Below are 14,251 nucleotides of genomic sequence, written 5' to 3' on the forward strand. Positions count from 1 at the left end.
ATTGTACACAGACCATTATATATTTTTTTCCAAATAACCATTTTGTGTAACAAGTTGCCAGCAGATTTTGGCAGTATTCCCCGACTGGGACTGAATGGGAAATGATGGAAGCCGCAAGTCTCAGGTGCCTATGTTGTGTTATGCCCCAGTTCTTGAAAATCACTTAGGTTCATAGGGTTTGTCAAGTTTTGAAGTCTTTTCAAAAAGCCTAGGAAGTGCACTCTATAAAGTGGTTAAGGTGAATCGTGAAGTGAAATAGAGCTCAATCCTAATGTGAAATAAAGCCTCTTAGGATGTTCGGCATGCAACAATTTGGAATTCCCCCCGAGAAAATGATCAGGAAAATCCCAATCAAAATGTTGGGACTAAGCATTTCAGATTATGACTTCTCTTTGCAGTATCCACAGAGCTTAAATGTGATATGTGATGAATGACCAAGGAAGAGAAGAGAAAAGATAAAGGAAAAGATAAAAGATACAGGAAAAGATAAATGTAATAAAATATCATAAAAGGATGCAAGAAATATTAAACAATATTGAATGGGCAGAGACTCAGAGGACAGGGTAAAGGAGGTAATATGGAATGAACAAATAACATTAAATAATATGTTAATTATTTTTAATATGGAAATCTACTACTTCAAAAACTCCCTATAATATATAAAATAGAATTTAAATGGAGTTACTATAATGGGTAAGATAATGTCAGAACTAGATACCATATATTACCAAAGATTTCCATCAGTGCTGGGAAGGTGTTGCATCTTGTTAAGATATTGATCGAAAAGTTCCCATAGACAAACATGACAAGTCATTCCCATTGAAATTGGTTACCCTCCCCAACCTGATACTAAGAGCCTGTTCCTGAAGGCAAAAACATACATGGAAAATCAAGCTGGTATATAACTAGAAGCTTTTCTCCTGCTGACTAATATTTATAGTGCTGGGATTTACTAGTCACACAACCAGAAAAGAAAAGCAATCATTAATTTCACCCATCTTTAAACCTTGAGTCCTAAAATAGCACACAATGACATATTTGTACAATCATGACATGACTTTTATGGAAATAGCAAGCAACTTTCACCTTGGATTTAAGGTCTACTTCTTAAAATAAAACCACACTGGACACTGTTAATGAGGCTGAGAACCTGAGATGAAATGGGTCATGGGACCTATAGAAATACTGTTAGGCCACAGAGGAGGACTTTGCAGCCAGTCCTGAAGAGACCTGATAAAACAGGATCAGATGAATGGGGAGGAGGTTCCCCCTTATCAGTGGACTTGGAAAGGGGCATGGTGGAGATGAGGGAGGGAGGGTGGGATTGGGAGGGAATGAGGGAGCAGGATAAGGCTGGGATACAAAGTTAATAAAATGTAACTGATAAGAAAAAAAATAAAATTAAAAAAAAAGGAAATACTTATTGTTGGTATAATGTTCTTTTGGAAGGCATACAACTTACCCTTGTTCATTCAAATGTTGATTTCTTTACCCCACTGTCTTGTTTCAATCCGGACATTGCATTGTGATGCTTATTCTAAGCATAATCTGTTTCAAGTCTCTGTAAACATGCCATCATTTTTTCTCTGCGTTGTCAATAAAACAACCAGCCATTGTACAATTGGGAGAAAAAGGTGAGTCTGGAGGGGAAGAGAAAGAAGTAGGGGGCTAGGAACAGAAGTCAGCAGGAGAGACCTTGGAACCACATGGAGAGATGAACTGGACCTAAGATTTGACTAAAATCATGTATAATGGGTAAAATCTGAAGGATAGGAAACTATGCGGGTTTGGAGGTTTAGGATGTAGGAATAATTGCCCAACATTTTGCTCTAGGTTAATTAAATAAATCCTAGTCTCTGTGTGGTGATTTGGGTATACAGCTGGATTAGAATTAACTGCTGCTTAGCTAAAGTATAATTCAATAGTAAATATTAATATCCCACAACAACCTATCACTATTATTCTGCTAAGTGAACAAAACAATTAAATGACTCATAATGATATGTTGCTATTCCCTTAAATCAATGTATTACTTATCTCTCCATTGAAAAGCTTTTTCTTGAAGTGGATAATACTTAAAACAGAGATTCACAAGTAACTTTCTTTTATAAATAAATTACTCTGCAATAATGAAATAGTACTACTTGTAGATAGATACTACCTTCAAGGTTTTATAGGTTCTTCTTATTTGTTTGTCTTAGAGATAATATACATATTTTGTTGACAGACTTCAATCAGATGTTTTAGGTTTCTTTTTTACTTAGTATATTTTGAATTCCATGCATTATTATTTAAAATGTTTAATAGTCTGTACTGGAGAGGTTAGCTCCATTTGACTACACTGTATTACTATTATGTAAATTTATGAGTTAGATTTACCAGTATATATTCATCTGAATGATTATTTCACATATTGTTCTATAGATACACTTTTTCTCTTTTACACAATTTTTTAGTTTTTTTCTTACTGTGTTTCCAAAAAGTATGTATGCATATATTTGTGCACTTATATATGTACAAGTTCCCCTTTATGCACTTGGGAATCTCAAGAAATTTTTCAGGCATTGCTGTATAAGTTCCCGGAATTTAACTCATATGAACAGAGAATAGACAATATGCTAAGTTTTATTGGAGAACCTCCTCCAATTTTTAACCTCCAGTAGATGTTTGACATGCATTCTCTCACACAGCAATATAGATTTCAATAAAATTGTATTAATTAATTGATCATCATTGATAACGGGTATGTAATAGCTCCCGTTTGTTGTTTATGAAGAATATATATATATAATACATATATATAATATGTTTTATAAAATACAAATTTAATATGTTTTATTAAAATACAAAACACCATAATAGCCACCATACTAAAATAGTATATTTTATTCAGATGAAACAATGTAGCATGGTTTTGGAGTTTAATTTGGCAAGAAACTGAGACTGGCCTCTGGCAATGCTAATAAAAAATGCATTACATACAAGCTGACAATAACGTGATGAGAGAATAAAAAAGAATTGTTAATAAAACTCTCTCCAAGAGAAAATAAAAATAAAGATGACAAAATGTCAAAAGTTATCGTCTACAAAGTTCGAAGCAATAAATTTAATAGGTAGTAATGCTAAATTTTGATTTATTAGTGAAAATGTTATAATATACCACACTTTATATTAATGAATTTTCTTTTTTTTTAATTTCCTAATATTTCTTTTTTTTTGAATTTTATTTTTTTCTTATCAGTTACATTTTATTAACTCTGTATCCCAGCCGTGTCCCGATCCCTCAATCCCTCCCAGTCCCTCCCTCCCTCCCTCATCTCCAAGGCCCCTTGCCAAGTCCACTGATAAGGGGGACCTCCTCCCCATTCATCTGATCCTGTTTTATCAGGTATCTTCAGGACTGGCTGCAAAGCTCTCCTCTGTGGCCTAACAGGACTGCTCCTCCCTTGGGGGGTGGGGAGGTCAAAGAGCCAGTCATTGAGTTCCTGTTAGAAATAGTCCTTGTTCCCCTCACTATGGAAAACCAATTGGTTACTGAGCTGCCACAGGCTACATTTGAGCAGATGTTCTAGGTTATATTCATAATATTCATACATGGTCCTTGGTTGCATGTCAGTCTCGGAAAAGACCCTGTGCGCAGATATATTTGGTCCTTGTGGAGCTCCTATTCTTTCCTCATCAGACTAACTCCCCTTCTTTCTTATGATTCCCTGTACTCTGCCAAAGGTTTGGTCATGAGTCTGCTTTGAAAACACTGCTAGTTAGAGTTTTTCAAATGCGCTCAGTAGACTCCTGTCAATGTTCAATGTGCATCTCATCTGTCTTTCAAAACGAGGAGTGATCATCTTACCCCATGTCCACTCTCTTGATTATCTTTTTTAGGTGTATAGATTTCATTATGTTTATCATGTCTTATAGGTCTATATAAGTGAGTATATACCGTGTTTGTCTTTCTCCTTCTGGGATATTTCACTCAGGATGATCTTTTCTAGATCCCACCATTTGCCTGCAAATTTCATGATTTCCTCCTTTTTGATTGCTGAGTAGTATTCCATTGTGTAAAAATACCACAATTTCTGTACCCATTCCTCCGTTGATGGACATCTGGGTTGTTTCCAGGTTCTGGCTATTACAAATAAAGCTGCTATAAACATGGTTGAGCAAATATCCCTTTTGTGTACTGGAGCAAACTTTGGGTATATACCTAGCAGTGGTATAGCTGGGTCTTGAGGAAGCACTATTCCTAATTGTCTGAGAAAGCGCCAGATAGATTTCCAGAGTGGTTGTACCAGTTTACATTCCCACCAGCAGTGGAGGAGGGTTCCCCTTTCTCCACATCCTCTCCAGCATGTGTTGTCCCTTGAGTTTTTCATTTTGGCCATTCTGATGGGTGTAAGGTGATATCTCAGGGTCGTTGTGATTTGCATTTCCCTGATGGCTAATGAGGATGAGCATTTCTTTAAGTGTTTCTCTGCCATTCGATATTCCTCTGTCGAGAATTCTCTGTTTAGCTCTGTTCCCCATTTTTTAATTGGATTACTTGGTTTGCTGCTTTTCAGCTTCTTTAGTTCTTTGTATATACTCGATATTAGTCCTCTGTCAGATGAAGGGTTAGTGAAGATTCTTTCCCAATCTGTAGGCAGGCGTTTTTGTTTTGATGACAGTGTCCTTTGTTTAACAGAAGCTTTTCAGTTTCATGAGGTCCCATTTATTGATTGTTGCTCTTAGAGCCTGTGCTGTTGGTGTTCTGTTCAGGAAGTTGTCTCCTGTGCCAATGAATTCTAGGCTGTTCCCCACTTTTTCTTCTAACAGATTTAGAGTATCTGGTTTTATGTTGAGGCCTTAGGAGCTCCACAGGACCAAATATATCTGGGCACAGGGTCTTTTCTGAGACTGACATGCAACCAAGGACCATGTATGAATGTAACCCAGAACCTCTGCTCAGATGTAGCCTGTGGTAGCTCAGTAACCAATTGGTTTCCCATAGTGAGGGGAACAAGGACTATTTCTAACAGAAACTCAATTACTGGCTCTTTGGCCTCCCCACCCCCCAAGGGAGGAGCAGTCCTGCAGTCCCGTTAGGCCACAGAGGAGAGCTTTGCAGCCAGTCCTGAAGATACCTGATAAAACAGGATCAGATGAATGGGGAGGAGGTCCCCCCTATCAGTGGACTTGGCAAGGGGCATGGTGGAGATGAGGGAGGAAGGGAGGGACTGGGAGGGAATGAGGGATCGGGACACGGCTGGGATACAGAGTTAATAAAATGTAACTGATAAGAAAAAAATAAAATTCAAAAAAAAAAAAAAAGAAAGGAAGGGTTTATTTGGCTCACAATACTGTCAATGTCTAGCTTTGACATTCACCTTGGGCAAATCGAGTCAGGGTATAGATCCACGGCTGCTGGCTTGTGGCCCAATAGACTTTTATTCTGAGGGTGATTTTCCAGGGCTGGAACTGATGGTTTCTGCCCTTGGCTTTCGCTGATAGTGGCAAACTGAGGGTCCAGAATTAAATTATTGGTGTCTGCCAGTGCTCATAGCTTCTTGGAGTGGGCTTACTACTGTTATGGTAAGCTTCCGCTAGGGCTGTTGTCTCCTAGTGTTGGTTCTCCATTGCTAGTGGCAAAGTGTCTAAACAGAAAAGGAAAGAAGGAGAAAAAAGATCACACACAGACACACACACTTACACTTGATGATGAAGTAAAGACAGACTCCAGCAGGTAGGTTCCAACAAGCTTATTCTCTTTAACTTCAGTTAGCTTTTCTTACAGGCTTCTTTTACTTTACACATCCACATGCATACATACATACATCATACATAGATATGTACATGCATGCATACACATTCACATATCCACATCTTAGATGGAGCAAACTCTAGAAAGCAGGCTCTAACCCAACCTTGCACATATACATATACTCATACACACACCTCGATGAATGAAAAAAATATTCCAAAAACTTTGCACACATATTCATACATGCATACATATATCTTGGTGGATGAAACAAACTCCAAAGAGCAAGTTCCAAAACACCTTACATACATACACACATACAAGCATCTTGCTGGATAGAACAAACTCCAAAGAGCAAATTCTAAACCACACCTTTTTTTCCCCCACAGCTTATATATCCCAGCAAGATCTTTCAAGAGTAAAAAAATCAGAATGTGTCTACATTATATTGTTCTTAACCTGAATGGTTTACAATCAGTATACTAAGAAAAACATGCTCCCCAAAATCTTCACATGATCAAATATTTTATGTATTATGGGTAGAAAACAAACAGGAAAAACAAGTTATTTTTAAGAACCCGTATTCACATGTAACTAAGCAACTTTTTTATAAATTAACAAGGTGAGAAAGCAAGGTAATTTCTCACCAAGCTTGTCTTTACTGACAAGCTGCAGTTTGCAGTTACAAAGAAAAAAAATCAATTAATTTAAAAAGTGATCTTATAAAATTCTTGAAAGAATCACAAATCTAAACTTTTATATAAGAACAATCAGCCATTTCTACTTTAGATCTTTAAAGTATGCATCTCCTCTCATATTTTTTATTAAATCATAACAAGAAGCTGAGGGCAAAAATGGTTACAGGAAATTAATCACCTTGAAGCCCAACTTCAGTGAGAGAGACATTAGCTCCTGCTAATCGAGGTATTGCTCTCATGCTCAGCAACCTCAGCAGTCCCTGGCTTTACTATTAAGAGTGTACTTTCCTGAACTTTATACTGTTCTCTAAGATTTTCTACATCAGAGCTTCTAACAAAAACATCTTTACCTAATCTTGCTAAACAATCTATTTTTCCAAAATCTTTCTTTTTTTAATTTTATTTTTCTTATTAGTTACATTTTGTTAATTCTGTATCCCAGCTGTATCCCGCTCCCTCATTCCCTCCCCAATTCCACTCCCCCTCCCTTATCTCCTCCCTGCCCCTTTCCAAGTCCATAGAATGGGGAGGACCTCCTCCCCTTTCATATGACTCCGTTTTGTCAGGTATTTTCAGGACTGGCTGCAAAGTCTTTCTCTGTGGCCTAACAGTACTGCTCCTCCCTTGTAGGGTGGGGAGGTCAAAGAGCCAGTCATTGAGTTCCTGTTAGAAATAGTCGTTGTTCTCTTTACTATGGGAAACCAATTGATTACTGAGCTATCACGGGTCACATCTGAGCAGACGTTCTAGGTTTTATCCACTCATGGTCTTTGGTTGAGTGTCCATCTCAGAAAAGACCCTGTGCCCAGATATGTTTGGTCCTTGTGGAGTTCCTATCCTTCCCACATCAAACTCCCCTTCTTTCATATGATTCCCTACACTTTGCCGAAGGTTTGGTTATGAGTCTTAGTATCTACTTTGGAACACTGCTAAATAGAGTCTTTCAGATGCCTTGTGCGGTAGACTCCTGTCATACGTTCAATGCATATCCCGTTTGTCTTTCTAAATGAGGATTGACCATCATACCCCATGTCCACTTTCTTGATTATCTTCTTTAGGTGTATATATTTCATTATGTTTCTCATATCTTTTAGGTCTATATAAGTGAGTATATTCCATGTTTGTCTTTCTCCTTCTGGGATACTTCACTCAGAATGATCTTTTCTAGATCCCACCAAAATCTTTCTAAGGGTAGTGGCCATTGCTAACAATCTACATCTCTAGATTTTTTTTCAAGGGTGATGGTTATATCATTAATCTGCTCCAGCAACCATACCTGAGATCAAGCATTGATAATTGTAAATGTCAGTTATACTGCCCAGTCAGGAGATGGAAGCCACCTTAGAGTTATCATGAAACTCCTATATTCGGAAGATTATGAGGCCCAAAATAATAACAAGCAGAGCTATGCTCCATAACAGCATGAAGTTCTCAGGACATGTGTTTCTAAGGGCTGGGCCCCACCGAAACACACTCATCATGGCTCTGCTAAGTGGTGGGCTACATTCTGTGAGTTCTAGAGCTGTTTTGCAGTTTCTTCTGCATGCCTCTTGACATAATATCAATTCACAGAGCACCTTGGTAGGGAAGCAACAGCAGTAGGAGTTGGAAAGAATTTCCAGTATTGTACTTCCCACAACGTAAACTGGTGTTTTCATGAAGAGGCAATCTCTCATGGACGTTTTCAGAGTTAACCTAAACCATCATAAGACTTTTTGGATATGTATGTCTGGGGGCTTATCTCTGCAGTGTTAACTTTGTAATGCTGATCCTGACAATAAACTAGCTACTCTTCTCATTGACAAGACAGATATCTGAAAATTAAATGCCTCAGAATGGCTCAGCCTATCATGGTAGGTAAGTTGTGGTGCCATGGTTTGCAGCATAATATCAGCTGTGAGTAAGCAAAGTTTGCGAGTGCTGTTGCTTAATCTTAATTTTGGTCAAGACAATAGTTAAAAAAATGGAGCAACCCCACGCATATCTACTTACCTTAATTAAGATACAAACTTATTCACAATCATACCTAGAGCTTTAAATCCTAGATGTTTCTAGATGCTGTCAAAATGGTAATCAATATTAAATATCATAACTTCACCCTTTGTCAACTTGACAGCCAAATATATCGGTTCAATAATCTTGCATGTCAGTTCCCTATAAGCTCATACCCATCAGGGGAAACACCAAATGCTGAGGTTCCATGGCTAACACACAGGGCTCACGTGGGTTCATGCACAGGGTTACAGGGATGGATAGTCCCACTCATCCATTCCACCCTAAAGCACGCTCAGCTTCTCTCTGTCTGAGTTCACTTCGTACCTGATGCTTTCCTCAGTGGGCATCCCAAGTTTTTCCATGCCAAATATCGTAGGATTGCTCTGTGTAAGTTTATGATTCACCTTTACAACTTCATAGAATTTAATTCCCAGGGCCTTTATGAACAGATTTCAACTTTTGCCAAAATGTGTGGACGTAAGTGATTTTTCTGCAACTGAGGTGTAGTGCAACATGGTCACCTCATTTTGCATCTTCCATCATTTCACATTCAATACCTCTTGGAAAATGCTGATAACTTCTGCTGGCAACGGGATATGAAAACTGGTTCCTTGTACTAAAGCTACAATGAACTTAGACAGCCAGGGCTACTAGAAGTTTAGGCTTTCTCCTTTCAAATGGATTCTCAGTTGGATGAGATGAAGACTTAAGTGATTGTGATCTTGGCACTGAGGCACCATTTCACAACATGGAGCAGGCTTGTTGCACTTTCTTTGTTTATTTATCACAATTTATTTACTTTGTATTCCAGCTGTAGCCCTCTCCCTTATCCCCTCCCAATCCCACCCTTCCTCCCTCACCTACTCCCAAGCCCGTCCCCAAGTCCACTGATAGGGGAGGTCCTCCTCCCATTCCATTTGACCCTGCAAATCAGGTCTCATCATGACTGGCTGCTTTGTCCCCTTCTGTGGCCTGAAAAGACTGGCCCCCATCAGGGGGAGGTGATTGAAGAGCCAGCCACTAAATCCATGTCAGAGACAGTCCCTGTTCCCATTACTAGTGAATCCACTTGGACACTGAGCTGCCATGGGCTACATCTGTGCAGGGGTTCTAGGTTATCTCCATGCATGGTCCTTCTTTGGAGTATGAGTCTCGGAAAATGCCCCTTTGCCCAGATTTTTAGGTTCTGCTGCTCTCCTTATGTAGCTCCTGTCCACTCCAGGTGTTTCTATCTCCCCCTTCTTCCATAAGATTCCCTGTACTCTGCCCAAAGTTTGGCTATGAGTCTCAGCATCTACTTCAATACTCTGCTGGGTAGAGTCTTTCAAAGGTCCTCTGTGCTAGGCTCCTGTCCTGTTGCCTTTTTTTCCCCTTCTTCCAATGTCTTAGTGAGAGTTGATAATCTTAGCCAGGATCCTCCTAAATATTGAGTGGTAGAGAAACACACCTGTTCTGGATACTATCCTTAGTCTCAGCTAAAACCTTGTGAGCCAGATTACCACCATATCTTTCTCCATTATCCTCTTTCAGCCTTGCATATAAATACCCCATATAGTTTTCTTTGAAAAATGCCATGTTTTCTCATCTAAAGTTTTAAGTCCTTTCACATTTATCCCACAAACTTGTTGAAAATGCTTATTCCCTACACGGTTATGGTCATCACATCTTTACCCGCACTCTTCTTTATCAATTTGATGAATTCTTTGTTGTCACAAAGCACCCAAGAGAATACACGAAGAAGGATTTGCTTTGAATCATTGTTCTAGGCTATACTATATTGTGGCAGGGAAAGTCATGGCCGTGGACTTTGAGGAAGCTGACCAAATTGCTTCTGCAGTCAGGAACAAGACAAATGAATGGTGATGCTTAGTTATCTATTTTTTATTCAGTCTAAAATTTGAGTACATGGACTGATGCAACATACACATAAGGTGTGTCTTTTTAACTCAATTAACCCAAGCTAGGACCTCATTCATATTCATGCACAGAGTTTTGTATGGGGCCTTCTGGCACCTTGCTGCCCACTAAATTTTGGCAGCTGGCTTGACCAGACTATTGCCTGGATACAATAGTGCATTCCTGGCTGACCTGGGGCTTTCGATAAGATCATCTTCCTGAAATACCTTAAATCCTCCTCCCCCTCAGGCTTCCTAAGTAACTCTTCTGAGGAACTTTCCAAATTACTATTATTAGCACATCTTGGTGGGCCATCCTGTGATTTCTAGTCACTTAGTAACCCTGCCAAAGGCAATTACATTTCTTCTGCTTCTGCCTATATAGTTGTATGGAAAACTCGAATAAATGGAGACTTTGATCAGAGATACTGTCTTGGTCTTCATTTCTTGTGCCCTTGTCCCCTTTTTCATTCCCACTCCCCCATTCAGGATCTCCATTGACAAAACTGCGGGATGGGTCAGAGTTTTGTCTCCTAGGTTGTTCTAAATCATATTAGGGTGACAGTAGTATTAACCATATTTCCACTTGGCCCTATTTCTGTAAGCCAACTCTAACTTGCCATAGGCTAGCAAGCAAATTTCATGATTCCTAACATAACAATAAGGAAAATGATCTACAAATTGAATACAATTCTGTTATTTTAAAAAAAATTCAAAAGAAACAAGCAAACAACACAAAACAAGAAATATTGTTTTATTTTCACAGATACAGAAAAATAATTTCCTCAAGATACCCAAAATAGCCATATAAACCTTTAACAAAGATAATGAAGCTGTAAGCAGGATACTTTAAGCCATTTAATAGAGACATTTTATTGTGTCACTGGCCACAATGTAATATTTGTTTAAGATTCTTTTCATAGAGGTTGAGCATGTGGTTTGTGTGATCTCAACTCTGTCCCAAACAGTACACAGGAGAAGAGCTGCTTATTTTTAAAAGTGACATATGAAAAAGTAGATATTCTTTTGCGATATATGGAAACCTGGATCGTTTCTATACAAAATCAACTAAAATATATTAAACATAAAATATAACACTCAACACTGTCCTTTAATCATTCAGTGGTTGCAGCTCTTTTGTTGTAGTTGTTAAACAAAAAAAGTGAAGCTAGTGGATATGGGTGTAATTTAATTCTTCTGAATGTGTGCATCCAGTTTTCCTATCACCATTTGTTGAAGATGACTTTTTTTCTCCAGTGTATTTTGTTGATTTTCTTTATTTCTTGAGTTAATACCATAGTAACATAATTCTTCTCCTTATCTTCCTTGATAAGGAAGAAACCTCCCACATACTCCTTTTCGGTTCTTTTTCATATTCATAATCTTTTTAATTATTATTTTTTTCTGCTACACACATAAACACAAATATATGCTGAACAAGGACAATGACAGATATGCTAATGTACATGGAGGTGGTGGAAGAACAAAAAATCATTAAGTTTAAACAATGAACTATTTATACATAACAATTTTGAGAGCAGGTTGATCCCAAGTGGCGGTGACTAACATGCTCCATAGCTGAGAGGCAGAGGATTTAAAACTCTGAAATTGATGAGAGGAGGGGCTGCTGAACCCAGAGCAATGACATGGAGGCTTCCAGGGAGAAAAGGGATGAAAGTGGTCCACAGCATCCACCACAGATCCCCAGTGCCAGCTGCTCTGAGCAAAGAAACTCCAGCTCCGGACCTGGGAAAGAGAATACTCAATTACCTCGTCCCTTCCAGCACTTCCCCGGGACCAGCCATCATAATCCTTTCCTAATGGAGATGAAGGCTACAGAGGTGGTCCACAGCATCTGCCACAGAACACAGAGCCTGGCCCCCAGTGCCAGTGGTTCCTAGCACAGCACACAGTGCTGGCAGGCACCAAGTTCTGCAGCTACAGTATCACTGAAATGACTGATCGCCTACACCCTCATTTGTCCAAGCAGGATCAAATCTGAGTGTAGAGAACAAGGGAAACCCCTGTGCTTTCCTATTGGTACTGCTAGAGAGTGATGTGTGTTCAAGTGGGTGCTTGCAGAACCTCAGAATCTAAGGTCCCTCTATGCAAGCAACCAGACTTCAGATCCCTACCATGCACACCCCCACTGTGGGCAACATATGGATTCTTGGGACAACGTTCTCAACATTGAAGCCCCTGCTCTGCAGGTCTACTAGTGAATTCCAGTCAAACAATTCCTGGAGCCCAGGCAGATCTGCTTACCAGTGGCCTTTATGCCACTGAGGTAGTCAAGGAATCTGCGCCTGCACAATGCATCAGTTAACAGCACCTGCAAATAGCACCAGCATCACATTCCTCCCTTAGGTACAGCTGAAACATCAACACACACTCTCAAAACAGTGGACCTCTATCAACTTCCTGAAAAATATTCCAGACACTAGAAAAAAAACAAACCCCCTCTGGAGTACAGACTCCAAGAACAAAGAGTGAGGGCTACAGATAAGCAGATAGCCAGAGGCCAGCGTAAGAACACACCACCAAAAAATCAGTACTTCATGGCATCACCAACAACCCCCAAAATCAGTGGACAAATCAATTCATCGGAAACACATGAAAAAGACTTTAAAACTATGCTTATCCAGTTATTAGAGGCTCATAACGAGGAAATAAACAAATCACTCAGAGAAATAGGCACAGAAATAGAGGAAAATAAAGAGGAAATGAACAACTCTCTCAAAAAATAGCCACACAAGTAGAGGCAAATAAAGAGTAAATAAACAAAGCTCTCAAAGAAATATAGGCAAATACAGCTAAACAATTAGAGGCACAATAAGCAGCATATAGAGAGGAAACAAAAAAAAAATAGAAGCCATTATAGAAAGAAAGGAATCCACATTCAAATATATGAAGGGAATGGTACAAGTCATGGAAACAGAAGTAGATGCAGTAAAGAAAACACAATCAGAGAAAACCCTGGAGCTGGAGAACTTAGAGAAAAATTCACAAACCACAAAGGTAAGCATCACCAACAGAATACAAGAGAGGGAAGAGAGAATCTGGGGTGCTGAAGATACAGTTGCAGAAATTGGTAAAGTTGGAAAAGTTATAAACACAAAACATCCAAGAAATCAGACCTCTGTGTAGAAAGGGGAACCCTCCTCCATTGCTGGTGGGAATGTAAGCTGGTACAACCACTTTGGAAGTCAATCTGGTGCTTACTCAGACAATTAGGAATAACGCTTCCTCAAGACCCAGCTATAACACTGCTAGGTATATACCCAAAGTTTGCTCAAGTACACAACAAGGACATCTGCTCAACCATGTTTGTAGCAGCTTTAGTTGTAATAGCCAGAACCTGGAAACAACCCAGATGTCCATCATCGGAGGAATGGATACAGAAATTGTGGTATTTTTACACAATGGAATACTACTCAGCAATCAAAAAGGAGGAAATCATGAAATTTGCAGGCAAATGGTAGGATCTAGAAAAGATCATTCTGAGTGAAGTATCCCAGAAGGAGAAAGACAAACATGGTATATACTCACTCATGTAGTCCTATAAGATATGATGAGCATAATGAAGTCTATACACCTAAAGGAGATAAACAAGAAAGCAGACACAAGGTAAGATGATCAATCCTCACTTAGAAAGACAAATGAGATGTGCATTGGACATATGACAGGAGTCTACCGCAGAAGGCATCTGAAAGACCCTACCAAACAGCGTTTCAAAACAGATAGTAAGACTCATAACCAAACCTTTGGCAGAAGAGGAGTTAGTATGACGTGGAAAGGATAGGAGCCCCACAAGGACCAAATATATCTGGGGACAGGGTTTTTTTTCTGATACTGTTTCTCCAACCAAGGACCATGTATGGATATAACCTAGAACCTTTACTCGGACAAGCTCGTGGTAGCTCAAT

General features: G+C 39.2%; 1 long non-coding RNA gene across 1 annotated transcript in view; it reads right to left on the reverse strand.

Moving 5' to 3' along the window:
* Positions 1-11,114: 11,114 nt before the first annotated feature.
* LOC129685496 (uncharacterized) overlaps positions 11,115-14,251 on the reverse strand; it is a 70,099-nt gene continuing 66,962 nt past the window's right edge. Inside the window, exon 3 of the long non-coding RNA XR_008721494.1 lies at positions 11,115-12,071. This is a non-coding gene — a long non-coding RNA (uncharacterized LOC129685496). The remainder of the gene's footprint in view (positions 12,072-14,251) is intronic.

The sequence above is a fragment of the Psammomys obesus genome, unplaced genomic scaffold (assembly GCF_907164565.1).
Source record: "Psammomys obesus unplaced genomic scaffold, mPsaObe1.curated_primary_1811, whole genome shotgun sequence".
NCBI classification, from domain to species: Eukaryota; Metazoa; Chordata; class Mammalia; order Rodentia; family Muridae; genus Psammomys; species Psammomys obesus.